Source organism: Cherax quadricarinatus, chromosome 21 (genome assembly GCF_038502225.1).
Source record: "Cherax quadricarinatus isolate ZL_2023a chromosome 21, ASM3850222v1, whole genome shotgun sequence".
Classification (NCBI taxonomy): Eukaryota; Metazoa; Arthropoda; class Malacostraca; order Decapoda; family Parastacidae; genus Cherax; species Cherax quadricarinatus.
In genome coordinates, this window is record NC_091312.1 from 41,149,119 (window position 1) to 41,165,780 (window position 16,662).

A 16,662-nucleotide genomic window follows, 5' to 3' on the forward strand; every position below is an offset into this window, starting at 1 on the left:
GTTGAAGGTCAGCCACAGAGAGAGAGAGTCAGAGAGAGGGAGAGAGAGAGAGAGCCTGGCTAAGCTCCTCCCACCAAAACAAAAGACTGTTGCCAAGCACAATTCTCCAGTTACCACAATTCTACCACACCTTAATTTTACTTTTACAAAAAGAAATACAACTTTATAAACTACTTATTTAAATTGTGTGTTTATGTGTCTATAGTATAACCTATTATATTGAGAAAAATAGGCTTGACCCAGCTGCCTCTCAGTCATAAGGTTGATCAGTCCTTCTGACATTTAGAGCAAAGTCCCCATCAATTCAATATAATTAGGTATTCCAGAGTAACTGTTACTTATAAATACATGTTGGGTCCTATAGCCCCATAACACCCCCACCTCCAGACGAAGTCTCACAAAAGCTAGCCGTGTCCCTCAGGATACGGCTAGTAAAAAGTATATTGCTTAAGTCTGAAGGCGGTAAACAAGACTACTAGAAATGCTACATATTTCCTAGCACCATAACTACTCTTCACTTTACTGTTATTTACAACAGATTGCAGAATTTTTTAGAAAAGCATTTTAACCATACCCATATACTCAAGGGTGTAACTATTTACAATTTTAGTGACTTTTAAACAATACACATTACAATGCAAAAATTGCACACAATGCCCACTGTGAAAGCCCGCACCAACAGGCCTGTGCCTCTGCTACGGTAATCCAGCAAGCAACTGGTACTCCAGGGTGGCATCTTCCTGATCAGGAGACGAGAGTAGAGCCAAACCCAGAGCAGTCAGGTGTACACCAGGCAGGAAACTTCACAAAACATGTCAAGGTGTCTCTCACTTGGTGGCCGAACCAAACAGTGAGACTTCCAGTCAACACTCACGATCCTTAACATGGTCAGGCACTCAAGCCCATCTTCCGAGGTCCCACTCCACACAGATCCTCCAAACTTATGAAGAGGAGGCTGACATAGAACATGGAGGGGTCCAAGGGACCACAAAGGCAAATCGTCGGGCCGTTTTGTATATAGAGCACACCAAGACACAACATCACATACCTTCCTGAACGTCTCATGTTACCGAAGGTTGTCAACCACTGCCTCAACTCACATTTACGTACACCCTGACCCTCGTCACACTTTTGGCTCTGACTCGACTCCTTCACAGTCAGATGGCTGGTAGAGAGTACTCAGGCTCGCCGAGAGTCCACCACTGCAAAAACAACAAGGTCAGCACAAGACAAACACTATGTACAAAGTACGCACCATGCATCTACATGAAACATCTAGAGAGAGCATCAGCAACCACATTCTCTGAGCCTTTTATATATTTGACTTCCAAATTAAAAGGCTGTAGGAACAAAGCCCATTTTAAGAGTCTGATTTTAGTCACTATACACAGGAACAGGATGAAGAGATCCTGAGACATGTACAAATGCTGAATAGCCAGCCCCAAAATGAAAATTTTCTTTCCTGTGGTAAAATGTTGACATTTAAACTTAGAAGGTTGTTCATAGACAGTAACAGTTCTGCAACCTCTCGCAGTGCAACAACAAACACCAAAGACATCTCTTTGCACCCAGGTTGGATACATCAAGTTTACACAAACACCATCACGTTCCATCTCACACACAAATTTTAAACACACAATGAACACAATTTGCATTACACACATTAAAATGGTGCTTGAACACAGACCATGGAAATCACATCTTCCATGTTTTAGCTTATTTAAAATGTTTGCATCTTTTAGTGCATAAGTATCAATCTTTCTAATTCTGTAAACCTTAGTTGTTAAACGTACTCTGTGGTAGTCAGTGTTTATGCCCAGGGTGCCATCTAATTTGGGAACCATGAAGCATGGGAATGCCCACTGACTCTCACTAAGCACTACAAACTGGTGTTGGAAGAATTTCACTTCTTCCTCCATCTCCAATTTTTCATACAGATTTTTCCCACACAAAAATTGTTGAATTGGCTCAGTTTCCTTAACAATTTCCTCATGGAGTTTCAATTTTTCCCCATTACTGACATCCCAAACTTTTATAAAGTTCCAAGGTGGCTGAGCCAACTCTCCAACATTTTTCTCATTAAAACCAAGCATGCATTTCCCAAAATCTTTTACACACATGTTATTTCTTAAATACGCTTTTGGTATTTCATACAGATTATTGTTTTGCAGCCCTTTACATTCCATTAAAACATTGGTCTCTCTGAATTTTTGACACAACTTCAAACCCTTTAACCGGTTACTGTGTACATTATACTCATTCTTTTTCTGCTCAGGGGTGTGGGTTTTATATCTAACCCCTGGGAACTTCCCCCACAACATGTTCAGCTCACAGCAACTTGCCATACAGATTTTCACATGAATTGGCTCCAGTATCAGCACTTCCTCTCCAGCCTCCAGAGTATCATGGTCCACATTATGGTCCCACATCATCATCCTGGTCTGGTTGATGGGCACGTTCACTGGTACCATCCACCTCATACGAGCCAAACAGTGTCTGAAACTGAGAAAAAGCTCCGAGGGGGGAGCATCACCATCCTCCCCAAGCCAATAGCTCAGAGATTCCAGAGTGCTTCCCCACTCAGCAAATACAAAGAAAGGGATCCTCTCATCCCAGTTGTTAGTATTGTCTATACCATAGGCTTGCATCATTGTCTTGAGGGTTTGATGTAATTTCTCTATTTCCCCTTGAGATGGAGAGTGATACACAGTTGAACACTGAGGCTCTACTTTTAGTCCCTTCAAAACATTTCTAAAAGACTTTGAGGTAAAGTTAGATCCTTGATCTGTTTGTGCTGCTTGAAGAAAACCAACATGAAAAAAGAACTTCATCAAAACCCTTAAGACTACATGAGCAGTTATCTTATGCAGAGGGACTGCTTCCAGGTACCTGGTAGTGGAGCAAATTATTGTTAGTAAATAATTATTTCCCATTCTGGTCCTTGGGAGTGGGCCAACGACATCCACTACCAGCTTGCTGAAGGGTTCACCTGGTGCTGAAATCGGCTGAAGGGGAACAGGTTTAATACTTCGACTAGGTTTCCCTATAATTTGAAAGGCATGATAGGTCTCAATATGCTCTCTGACAGTCTCCCACAGCTGAGACCAGAAGAAATGCCTGGAAACCTTGGACATCACCACCTGGGGACAAAGCCCTTGTTCTCCTTCCATCGATACTGCAAACAGAGGTGAATTCTTTATAAGAGTTTCCTCCCTGAAATGAAAACACTTATTTAACTGTAAAATCTCTTCCTCAGCAACAGCGACATTTTCCTGCACAGAAATTAATTGCACCCTAGCAGGTGCAGCCTCTCTCACACTATTTAACTGATCCATTCTCCAATCATGCTCAGCTCTGGCTGGAACATCCTTTTCTTCAGTTGACTGCAGTTCAACATCAGAAAGCAGAGTTACCAAACTTAAGCCCTCACCATCCTCATGAGAAATATCATGAAGACTGTTGGTAGCATGATCATGAGCCATACTTCTCATGGTGGAACCATCAGGGAGAAGGTCTGGCAGGGTTTTCCTAGCCATTTCCTCCCAACATTTGGGATTTGGTTTCCCCCAAACTAGTTGTTCCTCACTGTCTAACAGACCCATAACATTATTCCCTAATAAGAGGTCGACCCCTTTGAAGGGAATTTCATCTGAGATACCTACAGGGAGATAGCCAACTTGGTATGCAGATTCTACCCATAATTTGTGTACAGGTGTCCTTATGGTTGAACCCGTAATACCCTTCAACAATATATCTACCCCAGTATAGGTATCCTTAGACACTGGTAGCACTCCAGCACGTAGCAAAGAGTAGGTGCTACATCCATCTCTCAAGGACAATATGTTCTCAACTCTGCCTACATTCTTTTGCAAACCAACTGTGGACCTACTAGAAAATATACACATCCTGGGGTCTAGATCCAAAGGTTCCTCCTCACCTTGCCTTGAAGACCTAATGCAGGCAACTGGATGTATCTCTGCAGTTAGAGTCCTCTGGGGTGGTTCCTCCCTTTCCTGATCTCGCCGCCTTGACCAGCAAAACTTTTGTGTGTGTCCAGTTTTGTTACAGTAGTAACAGATAAAACTCTTAAAGGTATTTTTACCATTTGGTGTAGGACTGGTACTGTTTACTCGAGGACCTGAAACATTATCTGATTGTCTAGGTAAACTTTGAACTCCAGCTGACTTACCTTTTCCTTCTATTTTAGAGGGCACCTCAGCCTTCATTTGTCCCTGAAAATTCTTGTCCCACTTACCTTTATGACCATAGGACTTGGAATAAGGTTTAGAATGAGTGGGGAAATTTTCAGGAGCATGACTGTTTTTACTTACCAATTCCCTGCGAGCCAAGAATCGGTCACCTAGATCCAGTGCTTCTGAAAGATTATCTGGGTTTTTGTCCTCCAAATATTCTCTGAGGTCAACAGGGATTGTATTGTACAATTCCTCATGAACCATCAGATCTACTAATTTGTTATAGTCTTTATTAACTCCTTTAGAACAAACCCATTTCTTAAAAAGGAACAGTTTCTCATTCCCAAACTCAGTTAAGGTCTGCCCATCCTGAAATTTTTGATTCCTGAACTTTTGTCTATATTTCTCAGGTATCATTTGGTATGCAAGCAATACTTCCTCTTTAATCTTATCATAATCAGAAAAATCTTGCCCCTCCAGAGTCTCTACTCTTTGGAATCCTTTACCTACAAGTTGTGTGCGAACTAGGGTAGCCCACTTCTGTTTGGGCCATCCTTGCTCCAAAGCAGTCTTCTCAAAAAAAGAAAAATACCTATCTGGGTCACTCTCTGTAAACTTAGGGACAAAATTTGCAGCTTTAGTTATGTTAAAGTACTGCTCAGGCTCTTGTTCTGAACCTCCTAACCTTTGACGTTCTTTCTCCTTAGCTTTCATTAATTTCATTTCAGCCTCTAGTACAGCTAATTTCAGTCTCATTCTCTCCATTTCCATATCACCTGGAGTAGGTGATTCCTCATCTTCACTATTAACAGGCATGTTTACTGATGAATTATTACCTTCTTCCCTGAAGCCTAAAAAATCTGAAGACTCATCTTCTGACATAGTTTTATCTTTAAACACTTGCTTCCCTCTTACAGTATCAGTGGACAAAGTTTTCCCACAGGCACATAAAATAACACAAATTGAATGTAAACTATGCACATAGCACTTACCATAACCACAACAAAATGTGTTACTTAACCTTTCTCCCACCTTAGGAGAAAAACAACCTGTAAACTAATATATGAAAACAACACTTCCACTGACCCACCTTGGTAAATCTTCTACCAGAAACATGCAACTGTTATTACCCCATACCAGCACATATAGTTCAAAGAATGTTTTGAGTTATTTTAGCAGTCAAATAACTCTCCCGGTCAAGCTCCCATGTTACGTTGGCTCGTCCCTTATTTCTTGGATAGTAAGGTTCTCACTACATGTTCTAGTGTGGGGTAGCTTTTACTTAATGGCCTTATTTGTCTAGGGGTAATACTTACATCATGGCTGATCATCTTGAGTGTCTCTGATACCCTTTCACCAGCCCTCTTCACAGGTTATGTAAACTACTACTATAAAAATATAACTGTATTCTCAATAGATATGTACAGAATATACAATCACAGCCTCCATTTTCAAAACAAAATCTACACACTCCATGCCTGTGCTCCACATGGTGTGTTGCAACAACTCTTGTCCTTCACTCTTCCTGACATAACTCTGGGCTAACCAGTGTTTTGACACACTTTAGTCACCCTGGGTATGGTGGCCAAAACTTAAATTATAAAAACTCACCCCTGGAGCACACATGATGCCCCAAAAGATAGGAGAAGGACCCAGAGATCCTGCCAGGTTGAAGGTCAGCCACAGAGAGAGAGAGTCAGAGAGAGGGAGAGAGAGAGAGAAGCCTACCTAAGCTCCTCCCACCAAAACAAAAGACTGTTGCCAAGCACAATTCTCCAGTTACCACAATTCTACCACACCTTAATTTTACTTTTACAAAAAGAAATACAACTTTATAAACTACTTATTTAAATTGTGTGTTTATGTGTCTATAGTATAACCTATTATATTGAGAAAAATAGGCTTGACCCAGCTGCCTCTCAGTCATAAGGTTGATCAGTCCTTCTGACATTTAGAGCAAAGTCCCCATCAATTCAATATAATTAGGTATTCCAGAGTAACTGTTACTTATAAATACATGTTGGGTCCTATAGCCCCATAACAGTACTCACCTATATGTACTCACCTATATGTGGTTGCAGGGGTCGAGTCATTGCTCCTAGCCCCGCCTCATCACTGGTCGATACTAATTCACTCTCTCCCTGCTCCATGATATTAGTCATACCTCTTCTTACAGCTATTTATGGAACTTTCTTCCACTACTTCACTCTCCAGATTATTCCTGTTCCTGACAACTCTAAGACTAAAGAAATACTTCCTAACATCCCTATGACTCATCTAGGTTTTCAGCTTCCAACTGTGTCCCCTTGTTACTGTATCCCATCTCTGAAACATTCGATCATTGTCGTCCACCTTGTCAATGCCTGTTAGTATTTTATACGTTGTTATCATGTCCCTTCTATCCCTCCTATCCTCTAATGTCATCAGGTTGAGTTCCCTTAACCTCTCCTCATAAGACATACCCCTCAGTTCCGGGACTAATCGTGTTGCAAATTTTTGCACTTTCTCCAATTTCGTGACATGTTTGACTAAGTGAGGGTTCCATACTGGCGCTGCATATTCCAGTATAGGCCTTACATACACTGTGTGCAATGTCGTGAATGACTCCTTACTCAGATGTCTAAACGCCAATCTCAGGTTTGCCAATCTCCCATATGCTGCAGCAGTTATTTGATTGATGTGTGCCTCAGGGGACATGTTCGTTATAATGCTTACCCCAAGATCCTTTTCTTTAATTGACGTTTGCAGCTGTTGCTTTCCTAACCTGTGCTCCGTCGGCGGTCTTCTGTGTCCTTCCCCAATCTTCATGACCTGACACTTACTGGGGTTAAACTCCAGGAGCCATTTGTCGGACCATAATTGTAGTTTGTCCAGATCCCCTTGTAATCTTAACTGATCCTCGCCCACTTGTATTCTCCTCATCAGTTTCACATCATCAGCAAACAGTGACACTTCTAAATTTATTCCTTCCACCATGTCATTCACGTATACAAGAAACAGCACTGGGCCTAGGACTGAACCTTGTGGAACCCCACTCGACACGTTCACCCACTCCGACACTTCAGCACGTACCAACACTCGTTGTTTCCTTCCTGTCAGGTATTCCCTGATCCATTGCAGTACTTTCCCCGTTATTCCTGCCTGCTCCTCTAATTTTTGCACCAGTCTCTTGTAGGGTACTGTGTCAAAAGCCTTCTTGCAGTCTAAAAAGATGCAATCTACCCATTCCTCTCTCTCCTGTCTTACTTCTGTTACCTTATCGTAGAACTCAAGTAGATTTGTGACACAAGATTTCCCATCTCTGAAGCCGTGCTGACTGTCATGTATGGGCCCAATCTTTTCAATGCGTTCCACTACTTTTCTCCTGATAATCTTTTCCATGACTTTACATACTATACAAGTCAGTGACACTGGTCTGTAGTTTAATGCTGCCTGTCTGTCCCCTTTCTTAAAAATTGGAACTACATGTGCTGTCTTCCACGCCTCAGGCAACTGCCCTGTTTCGATAGATTTGCTGAAGATTGCTGCTAATGGCACACACAGTTCCTCTGCTCCCTCTCTCAGTATCGATGGAAATATGTTATCTGGGCCCACCGCCTTTGAGGTATCGAGTTCGTCTAGCAGTTTCTTCACCTCTACCTTGGTTATGTGTATTGTGTCCAGCACCTGCTGGTGCACCCTACCTCCACAGTTCGCTAGAAGCATTCCTGACTCTATTGTGAATACTTCTGTAAATCTTTTGTTTAGTTCATCACATACTTCTTGGTCACTCTTCGTCAGCTCCCCTCCTTCTTTCCTCAGTCTGATTACCTGGTCCATGACTGTTGTTTTTCTCCTAATGTGACTGTATCACAACTTTGGTTCAGATTTGGCTTTTGATGCTATGTCGTTCTCGTATTGCCTCTGGGCCTCTCTCCTTATCCTGGCATATTTGTTTCTGGTTCTTCTGCTCAGCTCCTTGTTTTCTTGAGTCCTTTGCCTTATATACCTTTTCCATGCTCTCGCACACTTGGCTTTGGCCTCTTTACACCTCCAATTAAACCATGGGCTCACTCTGGTCTTACCATTTTCTCTGTTGCCCTTTGGTATGAACCTTTCCTCTGCCTCCCTGCACTTAGTGGTTACTATTTCCATCATTTCATTTACTATCTTTCCATCTAGTTCTCTTTCCCACTTCACTTCATGCAGGAAACTTCTCATTCCTTATGTAGTCCCCTTTTTTGATGTTCGGTTTCTCTCTTTGTTCTCGTGGTGCTGCATTCTCCACTGTTAACTCTACAAGATATTCAAAACTCAGGACATCATGATCACTAGTGCCAAGGGGTCTTTCATGGGTGATATCCCTTATGTCTGAACTATTCAAGGTGAATATGAGATCCAGCCTTGCTGCAACATCCTCTCCTCTCTCTCTGGTTGTATCCCTAACATGTTGATGCATGAAGTTCTCCAATACAGTCTTATCTGGGTCTTCAACTTCCAATTGTGACCCCTTGTTTCTGTGTCCTATCTCTGGAACATCCTGTCTCTGTCCACCTTGTCTATTCCACGAAGTATTTTGTATGTCGTTATCATGTCTCCCCTAACCCTCCTGTCCTCCAGTGTCGTCAGGCCGATTTCCCTTAACCTTTCTTCGTAGGACAGTTCCCTTTGCTCTGGAACTAACCTTGTCGTAAACCTTTACACTTTCTCTAATTTCTTGACGTGCTTCATCAAGTGTGGGTTCCAAACAGATACTGTGTGTGTGTGTGTGTGTGTGTGTACTCACCTAGTTGAGGTTGCAGGGGTCGAGTCACTCTGGTGTGTGTCTGGTGTGTGTTTGGTGTGTGTCTGGTGTGTGTGTGTGTGTGTGTGTGTGTGTGTGTGTGTGTGTGTGTGTGTGTGTGTGTGTGTGTGTGTGTGTGTGTGTGTGTGTGTGTGTGTGTGTGTATGCGTGTGCGTATATGTATGTGAGCGTGTGTGTGTATAAGTGTGTGCGCGTGCCCGTGCTTTTCCGTGTGTGTGAATTTGTTACAAATATTTTGTATGCATATATATATTATTTATATAATTCCTTCTAATATATAATCTTATTTAGAATTACTAAAAATATAAGAAAAACACAAATATTCACTCTTTTTTAATCTTGAAGATAATAACTTCTTGCTTTCTTAATACGTACATACACACACACACACACACACACACACACACACACACACACACACACACACACACACACACAGGAGAGACAGGGGGAGACATGATAACGACATACAAAATACTGAGAGGAATTGACAAGGTGGACAAAGACAGGATGCTCCAGAAATGGGACACAGCAACAAGGGGACACAGTTGGAAGTTGAAGACACAGATGACTCACACGGATGTTAGGAAGTATTTCTTCAGCCACAGAGTGGTCAGGAAGTGGAATAGTTTTGGAAGCGATGTAGTGGAGGCAGGATCCATACATAGCTTTAAGCAGAGGTATGATAAAGCTCAAGGTTCAGGGAGAGTGACCTAGTAGCGACCAGTGAAGAGGCGGGCCAGGAGCTTGGACTCGGCCCCTGCAACCTCAACTAGGTGAGTACACACACACACACACACACACACACACATACACACATAAACACTCACACACGCAAAAACGCGAACACACACACACACACGCACACACACACACACACACACACACACACACACACACACACACACACACACACACACACACACACACACACACACACACACACACACACTACAAGAGAGAGAGGAGAGGATGAACCAACAAGACTGGACCTAGTATTCACCTTGAATAGTGCGGATATTGAGGACATCACATACGAAAGACCCTTTGGGGCCAGCGATCATGTGGTTTTGAAGCCAAACTACAAGAAAGGGGACTACATGGGAATGAGGAACTTCCTGAACGGGGTTCAGTGGGACAGAGAACTGGCAGGGAAGCCAGTTAATGAGATGATGGAATATGTAACAACCATGTGCAAGGAGACTGAGGAGAGGTTTGTACCCAAGAGTAACAGGGATAATGAAAAAGCCAGGATGAGCCCATGGTTCACCCAAAGGTGCAAGGAGGCAGAAACCAAGTGTGCTAGGAAATAGAAGAAATATAGAAGGCAAAGGACCCAGGAGAACAAGGAGAGCAGTAACAGAGCCAGAAATGAATATGCACAGATAAGAAGGGAGGCCCAACGACAATATGAAAATGACATACCAGCGAAAGCCAAATCTGACCCGAAGCTGTTATACAGCCACATCAGGAGGAAAACAACAGTCAAGGACCAGGTAATCAGGCTATGGAAGGAAGGAGGAGAGACAACAAGAAATGACCATGAAGTATGTGAGGAACTCAACAAGAGATTCAAAGAAGTGTTCACAGAGGAGACAGAAGGGGCTCCAGAAAGACGGAGAGGTGGGGTACACCACCAAGTGCTGGACACAGTACACACAACCGAGGAAGAAGTGAAGAGGCTTCTGAGTGAACTAGATACCTCAATTCAATTCATTTCAATTCAAAATTTATTCTCTATAAGGATTACAATGCTGAGTTTACAGAATTTGGTTATTGTGTGGTTTACATGTAGTAAAATGATAATTACAGAGTGTACCACTAGAACACCTAGCATGGCTAGGCATTTCGGGCAGACTTAAATTAAATCTTAAGTTTAATATATTACAAAATTATGAGGTTAGTTGGTATTATGGCTAAGTGACTAAATACTAGTTTGTGAGTTTAGCAATGTGAATGCTTTTGTTTTGGCACTATACATAGTTTCAGTATTGGAGTATCACAGGCCAACTTATGACTAGTTAAGATTCATTATTTTGAGATTGAGATTGATATTTCTGTTTATGGTCAAATGGGTGAGTGAGTGTAAGTGTTAACCACCAGGTGGTATTCGTGTAATTAGTTGACAGGGTGTATCAGGGAAATAAGATGTTTTCTGATGGTAGTTTTGAAGGTGATGAATGTGTCTGCAGTTTTAGAATTTTCAGGTAGGGTGTTCCAGATTTTAGGGCCTTTGACAAACATTGAATTTTTGTAAAGGTTTAGTCGGACACGGGGAATGTCATAGAGATGTTTGTGTCTGGTGTTGTGCCTGTGGGTTCTGTCGCAACTATCAAGAAAGCGTTTTAGGTCAAGGTTAATATTGGAATTTAAGGTCCTGTAGATGTAGATTGCACAGTAGTAAGTGTGGATGTACTGAACAGGGAGTAAGTTTAGATCTATGAAGATTGGAGGGGGGGGGGGTGTTGCCAGGGATGGGATTTAGTGATTATTCTTACTGTGGCTTTTTGTTGGGTTATTATTGGCTTTAGGTGTGTTGCTGCAGTTGAACCCCAAGCACAGATAGCATAGGTGAGGTATGGATATATAAGTGAATGGTATAGTGTGAGAAGGGCAATTTGCGGCACGTAGTATCGTATCTTGGAGAGGATCCCAACCGTTTTGGATACTTTTTTGGTTATGTGTTGGATATGGGTGCTGAAGCTCAGGTTGTTGTCGAGGTATAGGCCTAGGAATTTGCCCTCATTATGCCTGGCAATTAGAGTGTTGTCGATCTTAATGTTAATTTGCGCATCTCCTGCTCTGCTACCAAACATAATGTAGTAGGTTTTGTCAGTGTTAAGCGTAAGTTTATTGGCTGTCATCCAAGTCGATATTTTGATCAGCTCCTCATTAACAATGGTGTTGAGGGTGGCAAGATTAGGGTGAGAGATGACATAAGTCGTGTCGTCAGCAAAGAGAATGGGGTTCAGGTGTTGAGATACGTTTGGAAGATCATTGATGTATATGAGGAAGAGCAGGGGACCAAGGACACTTCCCTGCGGAACTCCAGTATCAAGTGGCTGTGTTGTTGATGTTGTATCTTTAATGGTGACATACTGATACCTATTAGTAAGGTAAGATTTGAAATATGCAAGCGCATGGTCTCTTATACCAAAATGGTCAAGTTTGTGGAGTAGGATGCCGTGGTCTACTGTGTCAAAAGCTTTTCTTAGGTCAATAAAAATTCCTAGTGGATATTACTTATTTTCCAATGCTGTGTAAAGCAGATCTAGCATTTTTATGATTGCATCGTTAGTGCTTTTATTTTTCCTGAATCCAAATTGGCAGGGGTTGAGTACGTTTTGTGCCGTAATAAATGAATATAGTCTCCTGTGCACGAGTTTCTCAAAGATTTTGGATAGTAATGGTAAGTTTGATATTGGCCTATAGTTGTTTAAATATGTAGGGTCACCACCTTTATGTATTGGTGTAACCCTTGCCGTCTTGAGTAGTTTCGGGAAGGTGCTAGTTTCTAGTGACTTGTTAAAAAGGATGAGATAGCATGCGAGAGGACATGGGCCGCTCTCTTGTACAATAATGGTGGGACATGAGACAGATTCCCTGAGTTATTTTTAAGTGACTTTATAATCTCGGTGACTTCCATGGGCTCAGTTGGAGCAAGATAGAAGGAATTTGGAAAATTCCCATCTAGGTAGTCCCCTGCATGGGCATTGGTGCGTGAGATTTTATTGGCGAGATTAGAACCTATGGTTGAGAAGAAGTCGTTTATCTTGTTAGCTGTATTAGTGGGATGCAGTGGTGTTTCATTAGGTTTAGTTAGGGCAATATTCTTGTTTTTTTTTCAGTTTGTGGGTCCCTAGAATCTGAGAGAGTGTTTTCCAGGTCTTTTTTATATCTCCTCTTGTGTCAGTGAATCTACTGGAGTAGTATAGTTGTTTGGCTTTCTTTATTACTTTGGTGAGGACTGATGAATAGTGTTTAAGAATATCTTTGGGTATTAAGCTGTGTCTATATTGCTTTTCATATTGGTGTTTCTTATCAATGGATTTCAAAATGGTGCTGGTTAGCCATGGGTAACCAAGCCGTTTGTTTGTGATCTGTTTCGTTTTTATAGGACAATGTTTGTTGTATAGTCTAAGTAATTTGTTAAGAAAAATGTCTGTCCAGTCATCAATACCATTGGCCTTGGAGAATTCTGTAGGCCAGTCAACAGTCTCTAGGTCAGCTGTGAACTTCCTTATTGAAGCCTCATCATGGAGTCTAAATGAAACTTTGCTGTATTCAAGTGGTGGTTTACTAATGTTTGTCAAGAGGAAGGTAGGGTAGTGGTCTGCAGTGCTATCTGTGATTATCCCTGATTTAAGGGGGGCTAGTATATTGGTCCATATGTGGTCTATTATGGTTGCACTTGTTTCAGTGAGCCTGGTTGGTTTAGTTATTGTTGGTATGAGAAGTGTGTTGTTCATATTGTTGATGAAATCAGTTACAGGCTGATCATCTAGTAGGCCAAGGTTGATGTTGAAGTCTCCAGCTAAGAGAAGGTGGTGCTTATTCATTTGTCTGTTTGTTATTAGCGCCTTTAGTTTCTCACTGAAATTTGGGATGTTTGTGTGAGGTATCCGGTAAATGGCACCGATTGTAATAGGCGTCTTAAGGTTTTTTACAGTAAAATTAGCAAAAATGTATTCTCCATATTCATCACTAAAGCAAGTGGTGCTAATACAAGATAATTGGTTAGAGTAATATATTGCAATACCACCCCCAACTTGGTATGGTCTGCAGTTGTGGATTGCTGTGTATCCTGGTAGAGGGTAGATATCTATTGTGTCCTGCTTAAGCCAGGTCTCAGTAAGAATAATGCAGGAGAAATGTGTCTTTAGTGATTCAAGGAGTGCCAAGAGGTCATCATAGTGTTTGCTTAAGGACCTAATGTTGTAGTTAAGTACTGATAGACTTTTAGCATTGTTTAGGATAGTGCTGGCTTGTGATGCTGTGTAGTAAAGGCAGTTACTTTCCAATAGGTTTTGATTGTGTGTCAGATTATGTAGGTTTAGATCAGGGTCAACATGATCAATCATCTTCTAGGTTTAAATTATGGTTATTTATATCCTGAGTTGTGGGTTGAGTTTTAGTACTGATATCTGTAGTGGTGGGGAGTTTGGACAAGTGTATAGCTAGAGTATTTTGGTCATGTAGAGTATAGTCACTAATACACATAATGAAGTTGGTGTTGTCTATGTGTTGTGCTGGAATGAGCTAAAGTACAACTAGGTATAAAATAATAATATAAAAATACAATTTAAAAATAGCACAAGACTCTCACTAGTAATTGCACTAAGGTCTAATGTAATGACTTTTGTATAGTCTATGTATTGAGCTAGAATGAGCTATAGTACAACTGAGTTTACCTGGAGTTTACCTGGAGAGAGTTCCGGGGGTCAACGCCCCCGCGGCCCGGTCTGAGACCAGGCCTCCTGGTGGATCAGAGCCTGATCAACCAGGCTGTTGCTGCTGGCTGCACGCAAACCAACATACGAGCCACAGCCCGGCTGATCCGGAACTGACTTTAGGTGCTTGTCCAGTGCCAGTTTAATCTAATAATATAAAAATACAAATTAAAAATAGCACCAGACTCTCACTAGTAATTACACTATGGTCTAATATAATGAATTTGGTATTGACTATGTACTGAGCTAGAATGAGCTATAGTACAACTGAGTTTAATCTAATGATATAAAAAAGGCACAAGACTCTCAATTGTAATTGCACTAAGGTCTTATATAAGTTGTTTACAAAGGCAATGGGGCCGGATAACATCTCTCCATGGGTCCTGCGAGAAGGAGCAGAGACGCTATGTGTACCCTTAAGAACAATATTTAATGCATCTATCGAAACAGGGAGATTGCCTGAGGCATGGAAGACAGCAAATGAAGTCCCAATCTTTAAAAAAGGAGACAGACATGAAGCACTAAACTACAGACCAGTGTCACTGACATGTATAGTATGCAAAGTCATGGAGAAGATTATCAGGAGAAGAGTGGTGGAACACCTAGAAAGGAATGATCTCATCAACAGCAGAGAACATGGTTTCAGGGACGGGAAATCCTGTGTCACAAACCTACTGGAGTTCTATGACATGGTGACAGCAGTAAGACAGGAGAGAGAGAGGGGTGGGTGGATTGCATTTTCTTGGACTGTAAGAAGGCGTTTGACACAGTTCCACACAAGAGATTAGTGCAAAAACTGGAGGACCAAGCAGGGATAACAGGGAAGGCACTACAATGGATCAGGGAATACTTGTCAGGAAGACAGCAGCGAGTCATGGTACGTGGTGAGGTGTCAGAGTGGGCACCTGTGACCAGCGGGGTCCCACAGGGGTCAGTCCTAGGACCAGTGCTGTTTCTGGTATTTGTGAACGACATGACTGAAGCAACAGACTCGAAGTGTCCCTGTTTGCAGATGACGTGAAGTTGATGAGAAGAATTCATTCGATCGAAGACCATGCAGAACTACAAAGGGATCTGGACAGGCTGCAGACCTGGTCCAGCAATTGGTTCCTGAAGTTCAACTCCACCAAGTGCAAAGTCATGAACATTGGGGAAGGGCAAAGAAGACCGCAGACGGAGTACAGTCCAGGGGGGCCAGAGACTACAAACCTCACTCAAGAAAAAAGAACTTGGGGTGAGTATAACACCAGGCACATCTTCTGAAGCGCACATCAACCAAATAACTGCTGCTGCATTTGGGCGCCTAGCAAACCTCAGAACAGCATTCCGACATCTTAATAAGGAATCGTTCAGGACCCTGTACACCGTGTACCTTAGGCCCATATTGGAGTATGCGGCACCAGTCTGGAACCCACACCTAGCCAAGCACGTAAAGAAACTAGAGAAAGTGCAAAGGTTTGCAACAAGACTAGTCCCAGAGCTAAGAGGTATGTCCTACGAGAAGTGGTTAAGGGAAATCGACCTGACGACACTGGAGGACATGAGAGATAGAGGGGACATGATAACGACATACAAAATACTGAGAGGAATGGGACACAGCAACAAGGGGACACAGTTGGAAGATGAAGACACAGATGAATCACAGGGATGTTAGGAAGTATTTCTTCAGCCACAGAGTAGTCAGGAAGTGGAATAGTTTGGGAAGCGATGTAGTGGAGGCAGGATCCATACATAGCTTTAAGCAGAGGTATGATAAAGCTCCCGGTTCAGGGAGAGTGACCTAGTAGCGACCAGTGAAGCGGCGGGGACAGGAGCTAGGAATCGACCCCTGCATCCACAACTAGGTGAGTACACACACACACACACACACACACACACACACACACACACACACACACACACACACACACACACATACTATTGTAGATATTGCTCCAGGTGTAATGTTTGTACTGAAGTTCTTACCTAATCCCTGAAGTTCTCACCTGATCCCTGACATTCTTACCTAATCCCCGAAGTTCTCACCTGATTATTGACGTTCTCACCTAATCCCTGAAGTTCTCACCTGATCCCTGACATTCTTACCTAATCCCTGTAGTTCTCACCTGATCCCTGCCGTTCTTACCTAACCCCTGTAGTTCTCATATGATCCCTGACGGTCTCAAATGTTCCATGAAGTTTTCACCTCGTCCCTGACGTTCTTATCTGATCTCTGACGTTCACCCCTTCTTCCATC

At 42.3% G+C, this 16,662-nt stretch overlaps 1 protein-coding gene across 5 annotated transcripts in view; it reads left to right on the top strand.

Moving 5' to 3' along the window:
• Window positions 1–16,662, top strand: part of Fer1 (48 related 1) — a 69,575-nt gene that overhangs the window by 28,378 nt on the left and 24,535 nt on the right. The window lies entirely within an intron of this gene.